Here is a 12,868-nt window from a genome sequence, read left to right as displayed (position 1 = left end):
GTGAGGATACAGGAGGGGAGCAGAGAAGGAAAAGTTAAAGCAACTCTGCCTCTTCATTACTATTTCTTCCAGGTTATAAATACTTGGAGCACTTATGTCAGGACTCTAGAGGAGCTCATTTATCTCCTGATGAAAAAACCTCAAGGGTTTTTGTCTATGGTACTGGACTGTTTCTTGGTATGGAGGTTTGGCCTTTTAAATCTGGATGGGGTTCTCCTGTGGAAGGCTGCCCTCTTTCCTCAGAGTTGGAGTAGACCAATGCTGTATGCATAAAATGCATCAAGTCCCTTTTTGTCAACTCAGACAGAGTCACTATTCAGCACAACTAAAACTGCAAGCCTCTTCTTCATTAGGACCAGCAACCTCTCTGGCCCTTTGATCTCTCACAGTCTTTTTTTTCTAGCTAGGAGGATGACAGCTTTCCTAATCCCCCCATGAATCTCCTGAACATAAACACAGTCTAGGTACAAAGGTGTCAGTAATTTTGGGCTGCAGAACCACAAGCTTCCTCTTCCCATCACCTTTGGCTGCGGCATGAGAGTTTTGGATCACTTGTGCAGAATGCAGCTGGCTGCAAACACATCAAGGGATGGTTATACCAACATTACTGTGGGTGCATCCATGGCCAGTGACTAACAGAGAAGGGATGCATCCAGTGCTGGCCTTGAAACGTGCCCTGTATCTCTCACACTTCTTTTAGACAGCCAAGAGAGGTCTGATCTATAGGAAATGAGTATAATGCCACTCTGGTATCCTCTGTTGGGATGAGGCGTGGAAGAACAGGGGCGTGTGGACAAAAGATGCATGTGTAGGATTGCCTGTGATGGGTTTCAGCTTTATTTTTGACATGTGCAATCTTGATTGCTTTCCCATGGAGGTCAGCAGACCTTGTTGGAAATTCCATGTGCATGTCTTACTGCACAGCATGTCTAAACTTGCATATTTTTAATCCATTTTCTTGGATCCTTTAAGTCATCCAGGTACCCTTTCCAGCAGTCTTGTGAACCAGGGGAGGGAAGCACTGACCGATGAATAGGGACCTGGGTGGGAAGCAGAGAGCAGCGTTTCCCCTCACTTGCCCAGTGCCACTGAGCACCCTTGGCTTCAGGGCTGGGATCAGCTGGCTTGCCCTCAGGTCTTTGGCCCTGGTCTCTGCCTCCTCATAAGCACAGTAAATACCACCGCAGGCTTCTAGGTAAAGTGGGACTAAAATGCATGGTACCAATAGCTGTTGGGTGTTGCTCATTATCTTGGAGGACTCTTTTCCACCTGGACTTTGGCTTTATTTCACTTGCCCAGGTGATTGCATGTGTGTGGTGCAGGAAGGTGTCCACTGAACCCACACAGACTGCTGTACCCACAGCTGCCCAGGTCTGCAAATCTTATCCTGGATGAAAACATTTTGAAGGTGTGAATTGCTCATTGTTTGTCCATCCCGGTGGTGGGTCTTCCTGAAGTAGTTCATCCTTTTGGCTGCACTAGTGCCTGCTGATGGGCTCAGCTGGCCTGTGACTGCTGATCATGGGGTATTTGCAAATGGCGCCACACTGGCTCTGCTACTTCTCCTTCTCTGTTTACTAAGTTCTTGGCAGCTGGATGTTTGAATATTTGCTTGACAAACACTTTCCCTGCAGTCTCTGATTACAGAAAGTTTAGTCTGACAAACCCCCCAAAATGAATTATCCTGTTGTCTGTTGTCAATGGTATCTCGCAGTCTCCCTTAACCACAATATTTTGTGTGTGGTGCAAACTCATATTTTCCCCTTGTTGCAATCAGCATGCCCCTCCCTGCTCTGTTCAGTTACCGAGGCAGTATCCCCAAGATGCTGACATCTGTATTTTACTAATCCAAAAATCCTGGGGCTACCAGGAAGCAGTATGGATAATAACACTGCATACCTGTCTAGCACCTTTCATCTGAGAATCTGAAATTGTCTGACTCACATTCATCTCGTTACTGCTTGTACCAGCTGGAGTTTGCTATTCCAGTTTTTGCAGCCTGGAAAGCTGAGACACAGGGTAAGGGTATGTTTTGTCCGATAGAGGAGGCAATTCCAGAAATGTGGCATCATAACCTCCAAGACTATGAGTTTCTATCCCTCTCTGTCTTGCTAATTTGCCTCTGAAAGGGAAAGAGATCAGTGGGATGGTTGGTTTTGAGCAATGCTTTTTTGCAGGGATCCATGGCTTTATTTAGTGTCTCAGTAAATTCCACCCAAGAACAAAAAAGCAATTGCAGAATTTTTCCAAGGTAAGTTACCTTCCTTGGCTGTGATCAGGGGTCCATAATGTAGTTCTCAGGAAGAAAACTATCCAAATATTGTCTCTTGTTGTCAGTTTGGTGGTTTGGAGCGATGCTGAGGGACAAGTGTTCATGGTTGGCCTGGATGGGTAAAGTTCTTACTGTGTTTCAGGGGTGGTAATGAGACTTGTGAAAACATGTCTGCAGGTGTCTGGGTGGTCAGGCTGGGCTGTTAATCCATCCAGCTGCTGGCCTGTTTTGGACAGGGTCCAAGACCAGGTAGGACACTGCTGCTTTTCTTACAGCCTCCAAACACAGCTGAGGACCTTCCAAGCAGACCTGGGCTGGTTTATGGTTTTGGGTGGAAACCACAAACAAACCACGTCAAATTGCTGGATTCTGCCCCAAACCAGGCAGAGTGCATAGGCTTCTATTTCATTTTGCTTGGAGATGACTGGAAGAGGTGGGAGAGGGAGGAAAACCTGCATGGATCCAGTGTTGATGTAAGGCTGTAGGTGATCCATTCCTAAAGCCTTCAAGTGCCAATTCCCATGGCTAGACCAGACTGATGAGGGAAGAATAATAAATAATACCCGAGCTGACATCTCCTGGGAGCTTGGGTTTAAGAGGAGGGATATTTTGTCTGAAACCCTTCCAGAAAGGGACAGTTGGGAGGGGGATTAGTGTAAATGTGGGCCTTCAACATATGTAATCTCAGCTGAGGTGATGGGGCAGTTGGGTCAGGGTTTCCTGTGCTGTGGGGCCCTGAAGCATAGTGTTCACAGGAAATAAGAAACCCTAAGAAAGGGGGAGAATTGCGTGCCTCGGGGTGTAAAAGTGCATTTATTTTTCACGTGCTGCATCAGAACACGCTAATTTTTGCCTGGGAGGGAGGGCAAGTGGATGCAAAAACAGTCCAGTTCGCAAGGAAAGGGGTGGGGAAGTTCGATGCCAGATAGCTCAGAAAAGGTGGCTGTAGGACTGTCCCCCCCTCCACTTTGGCGCAGGGCACGAGATGGGCGCCCAGCCGTGCAGACCCTCCAGCGGGCATGTGCCGCGGCTTTGTAAGGGAGTCACGCTCTCCCCTTGAGCCCAGGGCACCCCCGGCTCCCCACTCTATCCCCCTTCTCACATTCCCTCTTCTCCCATGTGCTTTTATTCATTTTGCAAACAGTGTATGCCAAATCCGACTTCACAGCTGGCTCTGCTCCACGTGTTTGTTTTCTATGCCTGCGCGGCGCTCGCCAGCTCTGCTTGCGCCACGGCTCAGAGGTGGAGGCGGCGGGGGGAGAGCAGGGCTGGTGGGGAGGGAAACGGGAGCAGGCTGCTGCCTGCCAAGCCCTTATTTGTTTAAAGCTTAAGCCTGTTTGAGAGAGCCTTTTTGGAGTGAGGGGTAAGTGGCAGGGGTGGGATGCGGGGGAATGGAGAAAGTAAACTGTGCGTCAAGGAAAGCAAACTTTACAGCTGGAATTGCTGCTGATGCTTGTTGTGTGAAAGGCCTGGGGAGGGGCCTTTGCCTCTGTGCTCGGGCTTTTAGCGTGGGTGCGACTGTGAATGGGCAGAGGTGAGAAGCGGGGAGCCAGTGGCCGGTCTGTGCTGTGCCCGTCATCACGGGCGCTGCTGCTTGAGGAGCACTGGCTGTGGCACTTGGCAGCGTGTCCTAAGAGCTGGCTGGGGTGCAGGCAGGTGAGTCTCCCTTGCCAGGCTCTGAGGCAGCAGCATTTTGCCATCCTTTTGTTGTGGAGCATCCCCTTGTTGACAGAGAAACCATATGCCGGCCCTGCCCATCTGTCTGTGCAGGGCTACGTGAGGTCTTGCTTCATCCCCTGCCATGTTTGGCTGACTGTCCTCAACAGGACCATCATTCTTGGAAAGGCGTGTTTATTGTTGTGATGATAAATGGGGCAAATCACATGCAAACACAATCTTTAAAAAAGCCTAAACAATGCAACCTTCTCCTGTTTCATCTCTGGGAAGAGGGGAGATCTGTCACCCATCCTGAGACCCCACTGCAAGTGTCTCACCCAAGATTTTTCACCTCGGGGTGGGCCCTGTGGGACTTTGGAGCAGTGTGGCAGCTGCTGATCATGGCACAATGAGGGCTCTGGCTCAGCCCATCTGGGTTCTGGCACTCGGTGCTAGTCCCCACACCCCACCTTAGGCATTTGGCACCAGAGTATTTTCTATGGACAGTCATTTCTGTCCCTTTGTTTTGCTAGCCTTGAGCTTCCTCTTGTGTTTTTTGGAGTAGTGACATGTCTTCCAGGGGAAACCTGCTCCCATAACGAAAATGATTATTGTTAGTGAAAAGCAATTTAGTGACAGCTATGGAGAGTAAAAACTCCCATTTATTCCCAAATTTATGAAAGAAAAAAGATCCTCAACTTTTAAATATCATCTTCAAAGGACAAGAAAAATGGGCTTGTGCTCTTTTGCATCCCAGCAACAAGTCATTGCTGAAAAGAGTGCAAACTAGAAGGCAGTTTCTCTTTATGGTGGTGATGGGGATGTCTCTAAAGCCAGCCATCTGGGGATTAAACTTTGTATTGACGTTACTGGCAAGTACTTTGTCCTGTCTCTTTTGTGTGCTCTTCTGGATTTTGATGTCAACTGTGTTAAACTAGCCTTGTGCTTGTTAATGCAGTTTCTGGGCCCGCTCCCATTGAAGTCATGGCAAAGATCAGGCTGATTTTGGTGCCAGTAGAATCAAGTCCTCTGTTATAATCCAGAGCTTGTGTTGTTTTAGCAGGTATTTCTGCTGTGCCACTGGCTTATGTTTATGATAAGCTTGGTTGTTTTTTTACTGCAACAGTGGTAGGCACCCTTGCTCTTCAAGTACACACTGGAAGAAGGTTCAGAGCCTAGGAAAGCTACCTGAATCTTTGCTCTGCCAACAGGAAAATATCCCCATAGCAGCTTTCCTCAAGGAAGGCTTAACAGTGTCACTGGCAGTTCCTGTGGACTTCTCTGGTTTGTGGTTTGGTTTTTTTGTTCGTGTATTTGTTTCACTCTATTACTGTTTCTAATTGGACATGGAAAAGATTTTTCTATTGTTCCTAGACAAAGATGATTTGAGTAGGTTTTTTTTTTTAGTTTGGTACTTAAAGGTAGGCTCATGTTTAAGCATATGAAGATGTGGACTGCTCTTAAAAAGCATCCATAGCTGCTTTCTCTCTGGCTTGTGATCTCCTCTGTGAACAAGAGCTTCTGAGTCTCAGTTTGCAGGTGGCCATGGCTGTCAGACACTGAAATGTGCTCGTTCCCTCAGCACTCCTGCTGTGCTCCATGCAGATGCTGACTGGTGGGGTTTGTCCACCACTCCTCTGTGCTTTGGTTTATATTATACAGAGAGAGGAGTGTTTCAGCTGGTGGTTACCAGCATGAATGGATGCTGGGATATTTATTGTCTGTCCTGTTGCAAGCTTGACCCCATCACGTGACAGAAACAATAAAATGGAGATGGGTCTTTTCAGAGCAGCTCAATGTCACACCTTTGCCATGATTTATGGTCTTCTTTCCCATTATTGACCACTGGTCTGGCTGCAGAGAGGCCGTAGGGTGATATTAGGTAGCCTAGGATTTGGGGTTTTTTAGCGTTGCTGCCATATCAGTGGCAAAATTGTTGTTCTGGTCAACATCTTGGTGTCTTGTAGTTGGGGAGTGAGAGTTGGCTGTGTGTGTTCCCCAGGAGCTGCTGGGGAAGTGATGCAGAGTGAAAACAGCTTTGGAGAACATCCTGCTCGGGATCCTCACGGAAAAATGCTGTTTCACTGGAACCAGAGCATACTGTGGAAGTGTATCTGTTGATTAAGCTTTTGTCTTAAAGCAGCAAGGAGATTCTGGTGGAGAGCAGGAGTGGTTTTCCTGCTATTCTGGGTAGGCCACATTTAAATTAAGTGGAAGTGTGTCAGCTGGGGAGAGAGATTTGCTTGAGAGGTGATGGTGTGAGGTGACAGCCCCTTCTCAGAGGAAAACGGGACAAGGATTTGAGCCTGGATATACATGTGGCAGGTGAGCTGTGGCATTGCCATGTCCTTGCCCTGAAGCAGTGGGGACAAATGCAACATAAGGAAATCTGCCAAAATCCCAACTCCTCTATTTCTTCTTTCTTGACCCTCTCATCTAAATTTAATTTTATTGCTTTTTCTTTTCTGTCACCTTTATTCCACGCTTCCCTTTAGTATCTCTGAGAGCTTTTGCCCAACATCACTTTCCCTGGGTCTGCCAGGCCTGCCTTCTCTCTGACCTCTCCCTAACCCAAGAAGCAATTAGACTCTCAACATCAGATTTCAAGGTTTGGGGTTTTTTTGTTTGCAAAGGATGAGAAGGGGAAAACAAAAGCAGTGCCCGAGTAATGTAAACTACCCACAGGCACATCTGTGCCTGTGTGATGACAGCTCCTGGTGGGAACTGCTCATGGCTCCCTGCGCCCTCCTCCACTGCAGCTGCTGACAGGGAGGGAACAACCTAAGGCCCGGCTCATGTTGATGTAGGATTCGGCATGGGGGAGCCCAGACCAGAGCCAGCTGCATCAACTGGCACTCACCACCCATCCTGTGGGTCCCACAGCATCAGTTGCCAGCAGAGCCATCCCCTGGGCTTTTCTTGCCCAGATGCACACTCTCACTTGTTCCCAGCTCTTTGTTACATGCTTTGCTTCTTTGTCCAAACAGCAAAAAGGTGTAGACAGGTAACTTTTGTTAGTGCTTGTATCAAGCATCCTAAAATAAGTAACTTTTCTACCCAATGGTGTGAAGTCTAGAGGACATGGGATTGTTTTTCCTGTGTTTAGTACAGCATCTGCCTGCAGCTCTGACTGCATTGACACTGATCTCTGGCTTTAGTTGTGATGGGAATGATAAAGTGAGTATTGTTTTCATATGGCAAGATAGAATGCTTCAGGCAAGTATTACAGTGCAGTAAATCCCTTGCTTCTAAGACTCAAGGTGTGTTTTCTCATCACACTGGCGTGCGTGGATGACCCCTTCCCTGCTGCCTCTTCTGAAATATTTCTTACCATAAAGATTCAGTATTGTCCCATAGTAAAGCCTCAGAAAAGCAAGACTTTGTTGCTGCATGGTCAGATGAGTTTGTAGCAGCTGTGGGGAAAACTGAAAACACTCCAGAGCAGGTAACTCATCTCAGGTGTGTGACTACATTGACGTGGTTTTCAAGGGGATCCTGACCCTTTTTTTTCTGACACCTGCCTTGGCAATAGAGTAGGTTGAGCTGCACCTCTGTGGGGCCTTGGTCTCGTAAGACCTTGATAGCAGCAATTCTGCTGATTTTCTGACATTTGAAGGTCAAGACCCTGAATGCAGGACCTGCACCCTTCTGTAAGTGCTGCAGATATACACCCCCTTCAGGATTCCTCAGCTCTTTAAACTGGGACCTTAGCTGTGAGGCAGGAGAGTCTACAGGTGGATCAAGGATGAGAAGGATGGAGAGTACAGAGGAAAAGTTGGTCTAAAACTGTGGCAGCTCTCCCAGTTTGGAGTGAAGTTGGACTGAAAGGTTTTGATTGGAGAGGCAGCCTGTCCCAGCCACGGGGGCAGCCCCGACAGCTGCTCCAGGGCCACTTTCTCCCTGCGTGCACTTGGGAGAAGGAGCCAGAGAGCAGCCAGTAGTTCCAGGCTTGTTGCAGCAACAACATCTGTTTCCTAGGTGCACTTTGTTTCTGAAGAGGCTGTGCAGCACGCTCCATCTGCGCCCTTCTCTTTTTTCCCCCTTTTTTTTTTTTGCCGCTTGTGCCGCGATGGGCAGCAGACAAGGACGGCGGCTCCTAGGGGAGGCAGGCGCTTCCCGGGAGGACCCTGCGCCAGCTCCGTGCCAGCGCTGGCTGTCGGGCTCTTTGCACCCGGAGCAGTATTGTCAGCATCTTGACAGCTGGCCGGCTGCATGCTTATTAGTTACTACTTTCCTCTTGCCTTCCACCTCTCCTTCGCCTCCGTAACCACCTCCACCTTCTCCCTTCCCCCTTCCCGCTCCTGCCCCATCGGCTGGCCAGCCCTTGGGGAGCCCCCAGCCTCTCCAGATTAGAGCTCTCCAGGGACTTCGTCCTTTTGAAAGGAAGAAAGAAGGAAAAAAAAAAAAAGGGGGGGGGGGGGGGGGGGAGGGAGGGGGGAGGGGAGAAGGAGGGGAGGAAAAAAATTTATTAAAAAAAAAAAAAGAGAGAGAGAAAAGAAAGAGGGGGAACAGAAGAATGAAAACAGACCCAAGGGGCAATAGTCCCTCGAGCCATTTCACTGCATTACAATGAATATGGACTCTATTAAGCTCCGTTCTGCCTGTTAGTGTTTCCCAGGGCAACACAGCTCCCATATGGCAAGCATGCAGCAGATTAGGGTAGGCCTCTGGGCTTCATTGAGGGCCCGAGGCTTGACTGGCAGTTGAACCCCATCCTTCCCCCCCCCTCCTCACACTTGACACTGCCTGTGTTTATCTAAAGCAAAAAGGGCCAGGGTGGGAGAAGGGGGCATTTGGGGGGTTATTGTCCCGGGCAATGGGAGAGGGCAGGGAGAGGGATGGGGGGGTGATGAGGGAGGGAGGTGGGATGGAGGAGAAAGGGGGTGGGGGGGGCACAGCCCCTCATACATATTCAGGAGGGGTCTTGAATGGGCAGAGGAGAAATAAAGCAGATGGAATTCATGTTAAAGAACAGCCACAATCGCCCTCCAAAAACAAGGAGAGAAAAGCGGGCAGCCTTAAAGGAGCGTAGGGAGCAGCGTTTATCCAATTAGCAGGGTTGTCAAATTGAATTTACTCAGAATGGAGGGGGAAGCCGGGGGGGAAGGAGGGAAATTAAGTGTCTAGGGCATGGGGGGAGCATGATATTGAAGAAAGGACGTGGGTTTTCTTTTTTTCTTACGCTTTAGCCTTGTCTTTTCAAGGACTGGAGCTGCTTTCAGGGCACGCCAAGGGGCAGCAGAAGCCAGTGTGTATACTCTGTTTTAGCACAGGGCTCCTCTCCTGATAACTGTGGAAAAAAGGACGTGTATCCTGTGGGACAAGGCCATCTTTGCATTCCTGGCCCGCCTGCACTAGGGCTGTCCCAGGCTGGCGGGTCCAGCCACCCTGGGACCACCATGCCACAGGCAGCGCCCAAAGCGAGCCACACTCACGGTGCCTCTGCCATGGTGACGCTGGGGAGCCCGTAGTGGGTATGAGGGTGGCATTTCGTTCTTCAAGCGGCCTCACACTTGCTGGCTGATGAAATGCCAACGTGAAGGGGTTTGCTGGAGCTCAGCAAAGTCAGCCTGATCAATGCCAGCTGGAAAGTGGCGCTCAGTTCAGAGGAGCCGTTGGATGGAGAGGTGCCAGAAACTGCAGGCATTGGGTCCTCAGGGATATGTGCAAAAGTCAGACAGGCTATGAGAAGGCTTTGCATCCTGTTGCTAATTCAAAGCCAGCATGCCCAGTCCTCTCCCTGGTGAGGCTGCAGGCTGTTGTGGAAAACTGCTCGGGGAACTGCTCAGGGAAGTAACTTCATCCTGAGGAAGACAGAAGAAAGTTACGAAGGTTGTTGCACGTTTGGTTTGTTGCTGGTTTGGTTTGCATGAGCAGTTCTGCTCAAAGAAAAGAGATGTTTTACTTACAAGTTAAGTTTATTTTTAAAGAGGTGTCTGTTGCTCAGGACTTGCTTGAATTAAAACTGTGGTTCTTCTTTAGGGTCACCTAGTTGCAGTTTGGAGGCAAACCCACTGATCTGTGGTGGTTGTGCCATGCCAGGTTTTACTCAGGATATTTTCCTTCTGCCTATAAGCATGAATTTATTCCAGACACTTTCTCTGTTGTGGCTTTTTGATGGACTCTCTGAGCTCACAAGCAGACAGTAAGAGAATCTTTTTTTGCCTAATCACTTTTAAAAAGGGAGGAGGGGACCTCCTCATACAGTTAGTCAAGGGCTATGTTAAAAGAGCTAATGCACTCTTAAATCAGCTCTCAGTGCTACAGAGGGAAAAAACAGGCAAGCTTTTCTCCCTGTTTCCACATACACTGTGCTACCACCTTGATAAGGTGGTGTAACATTGGGTTCTGCCTTTCTGCCCTCTCCTGATACCAACCACTTCCCATTTGGGATCCTGCCACTTCCTATGGCACCTGCACACCCATCCCCATCAGCTGCCCATGCTGTTACATGGGAGCTTCTGTCCTACTCCAACCTGTCCTTTTCCAAACCCTTGCAGAGAAAATGAGCATAATTTAACAGTGTGAAATTAATACTTTGGAATGGGGACAGGGGTTGGGTAGAGGTTAATTTTGCCCTGCAGGATGTTACTGTTTGATGGGTTGGGGAGAAGCAGTCAGGGATGCCCAGATTGCTGTCCATGCCCAGGAATCATGCAGGGACTTTGCAGCTGATCTGCTCAGGTATGTCACCTGGACAGTATTTTTGCAGCTAGAGGATTATACAGTTGTACCATGTGATTTTTCAGGTGGGATGGAAAAGATTGGGGGTCCGAGAGCAGCTTGCTTGATGGGATGGAGGTCCCAGTGAGAGAGCTTTTGATTTCTAGCCCTGCCTGGCACTGCTTTACTGTATAACCTTGGGCCAGGTTGGCTTCCTCTTCTAGCCCTCAGATTCCTAAATTTGTAAAACAAAGGGATACTGTTGCTCTTTTCTCTTTCACATTTTGTTTTTCAGTGGTTTGTGCTTAATGGGGGAAAAATACTGTATTGTATTAAAAACCAATGATTACAAGTAAAATTGGCTCATAGTACTGTGTAAGACATTGCTTTTTCTGAAAAGCTAAGGTCTCAATGTATGAAACAGAGAGCTGGGAGTACCATTGTCCCTACTTGACTTGCTGGAAACAGAGAGCAGCTGCAGTGAATTCTCCAGAGTCACCCAGGGTGTCCCCAGCTGTTAGCTGGACTGAAGTTGCTGCAGCCTTACCCTCGGTGCAAAGCAGTGCCTACTCCTTCCCACAGTTGATCCCTTGCAGGAAGATGTGCCCAAGGCCTGTTCTGCCTGACACAGCCCCAGACCAATGTCATGTGCATGGGTGACTTTCCCAGCTCCCGGTCTGCCTGTGCATTCCCTCAGCCTGCCGGCGGAGCTGGGATGTGTGGTGCAGGGATGCTGCCCCGGAGCTGGGGCAGAGGCTGGTTCCTATTTGGGAACCTTGTAAATTACAGGCAGTGTGGCAGTAACGAGGGCTGCTTGGCTGGCCCTTGTTAAGCAGGAGGGGGCTTGGGGCTGTGAGCAGCATTTCCTCAGTAAAACCTTCAGTTTCTAATCAGCAAACACCTCTCCTGCTGCCTGTGCTTAATTCAAATCCCCTTTTCCTTTCGAGTTTTGTCACCCCCCTGCACAGGCACGGGCCTTTCTTCCCTTTTATATCTTCACCTCTGGTTTTCCTTTCTTGCTCCGCTGCCTTTGCAGTGCCCTCCGTCGCCGCGGCACAGCTGGGGCAGGGTTAGGTGTGTGGTGGGAAGCCGAGCCGACAGATTTTACACCCCCACCACCCCTCCTTAGCTGATGAAGCTCTCGTTAATTTTTTTCTCTTAATGGCCCCTTCTTTGATTTACTGGGCTGTCTGAAAGGGACTTAGAGCTCCACAGACAGGAAATTGTTATTTTAACCTGTCAGGAAAGAATTTAAAATAAATAAACAAATAATTTTTTTGTTTGCCCTCACTCTTGAACGTCTTTAAATTATTTTAACTCTTTCTTTTCCTAGATAACAATTAAGCAGGAGCTGTCAAGGCTGGTGTTGGTGGCTGCAGAAGTGCTGGCAACCAGGGGCAGCTCACAAGGTACCTGCCTTGGGGAATGGAGGCAGCAGAGCAGGACGCTGTCATGCAGCAGCCCTGCAGCCCCTGCCTGGGACCACCACCTCTGGGAAGTCAACTGGAATGCCTGGGGCCTCCTCCACTCCCCACCTCTGCCTCCTCTCCCACTGCAGTCTGCTCTGGTGCTGCTGGCAGGGACATGAGGCAGATCGAAAGCTGCCTGATTAATAAAGTTCCTTGCTTTGCACTATTGCAGACTGCTTAAGGGCAGCATTTTCAAAAGAGGTCAGCTCCCATTTAGGCATCAAAATAAGTTGGTTGCCTATTCAGGAGAGCTCAGCATGTCAAGAACTGAATGCTTTTGAAAATCTGGCTTCAATTGTGGAAGCTGAGAATTTCAAAATCTGGCCCTGGATCCTAATAGTTCTTTTGGAATTGATGTTTTCATTCATTTTCCTCATTATTTTTATGCTGGCCATTTACTTTTTGTACTTCACTCAGCTGTGAAAGAAATGGCCACATGTCCCTATTTAGAGCTCATACCCTTGCCTGGAGGTTTGGGGAGTGTCATGGTTTTAGGTACCATACACTTGCTGCAACACACCTTCCCTCCTCACTCTCTGCTCAATACTGTTCAATCTGCCCAGTGCCGTAGCCAAATTTTTTGAGCTCCTCTTTTTTTTCTCCCCATGTATTGCTCTTCATCTTTTCACAGACCTGGGGGCAGCCAGTTCAGTCATTGCATCGATGTGCCTGGGTGGTCTCCTAGCTCGTGAAGGGGCTCATGCTCAGTTCTGCGCCTTTGGCTTTGCCTTTCTGGCCAGAGGCTCTGTGCAACGCAGAGCTGCAGGGAGGTCTGGTTGGGAATGTCTTTGCCTACCCCCTCCCTCAG

The 12,868-nt window shown here is 48.9% G+C and overlaps 1 protein-coding gene across 7 annotated transcripts in view; it reads left to right on the top strand.

Annotated features, from left to right (window-relative positions):
* BOC (BOC cell adhesion associated, oncogene regulated) overlaps positions 1–12,868 on the top strand; it is a 54,955-nt gene that overhangs the window by 16,057 nt on the left and 26,030 nt on the right. For 2 of the 7 annotated variants that reach the window (XM_042031824.1, XM_042031822.1), the window contains exon 1: positions 11,925–12,000. The exons of the other annotated variants lie outside the window; for them this stretch is intronic. The gene's annotated coding sequence lies outside the window, so the exon portion shown is untranslated. Of the gene's footprint in view, positions 1–11,924; positions 12,001–12,868 lie in introns of those variants that run through there. 7 annotated transcript variants of the gene reach the window in all.

This window comes from Corvus kubaryi, unplaced genomic scaffold (assembly GCF_017639235.1).
Source record: "Corvus kubaryi isolate FWS band 111438036 unplaced genomic scaffold, C.kubaryi_AGA036_p1.0 37341, whole genome shotgun sequence".
Classification (NCBI taxonomy): domain Eukaryota; kingdom Metazoa; phylum Chordata; class Aves; order Passeriformes; family Corvidae; genus Corvus; species Corvus kubaryi.
Note: the sequence above shows the minus strand (reverse complement) of the source record. Positions and strands in the feature narration are given on the sequence as shown.